Below are 948 nucleotides of genomic sequence, written 5' to 3' on the forward strand. Positions count from 1 at the left end.
TCAACATAATGTCCTTCAGGTCCATCCATGTTGTCATATGCTTCACAACTAAATTTCTCTTTTATTTTTTGTTTTAAAAATACATAGATCACACAAAATGTTACATTAAAAAATGTAAGAGGTTCCCATATACCCCATTCCCCACACTCCCCACTCGTCCCACATCAACAACTTCTTTAGTGTGGTACATTCATTGCATTTGATGAGTACACTTTTGAGGAAAATATGGAATGCTTCATGAATTTGCGTGTCATCCTTGGGCAGGGTCCATGCTAATCTTCTCTGTATCATTCCAATTTTAGTATATATGCTGCTGAAGCAAGCACTAAATTTCTTCTTACAGCTGCATAGTATTCCATCATGAGTATACACCACATTTTATCCATTCATCAGTTGATGGACATCTTGGTCGTTTCCATCTTTTGGCAATTATGAATAATACCACTATGAACATTGGTATGCAGATAGATGTCTGTGTCACTGCTTTCTGTTTCTCTGAGTATACCCAGTAATGGTATTGGCAGGTAACATGGTCAAACTATGTTCAATTTCTTTAGGAACTGTCAAACAGTCCTCCACAGTGACTGTACCATTCTGCATTCCCAACAACACTGAATAAGTGTTCATTCTCTCCACATCCTCTCCAGCACTTGTAGTTTTCTGTCTTTTTAGTATTGGCCATTCTAATAGGTGTGAAATGATCTCATTGTAGATTGATTTGCATTTCCCTAATCACTAGCGATCTTGAACATTTTTTCATGTGGGCTTTTTTTTGTTGTTGACATTTTTATTTCTTCTTTGGGCAAATGTCTGTTCAAATATTTTGCCCATTTTAAAATCAGGTCATTTATCTTTTTATTGTTGAATTATAGCATCTGTTTATATATTGTGGATATTAAACCCTTATCAGATATGTCATTTCCAAATATTTTCTCCCATTGTGTCAGC

At 35.4% G+C, this 948-nt stretch overlaps 1 non-coding gene across 1 annotated transcript; it reads right to left on the reverse strand.

Annotated features, from left to right (window-relative positions):
• Positions 1-219: 219 nt before the first annotated feature.
• Positions 220-326, reverse strand: LOC111763776 (U6 spliceosomal RNA). Its single transcript, XR_002796569.1, has one exon. It is a non-coding gene; the product is annotated as a U6 spliceosomal RNA (small nuclear RNA).
• Positions 327-948: the final 622 nt, after the last annotated feature.

This window comes from Dasypus novemcinctus, chromosome 18 (assembly GCF_030445035.2).
Source record: "Dasypus novemcinctus isolate mDasNov1 chromosome 18, mDasNov1.1.hap2, whole genome shotgun sequence".
Lineage (NCBI taxonomy): Eukaryota > Metazoa > Chordata > Mammalia > Cingulata > Dasypodidae > Dasypus > Dasypus novemcinctus.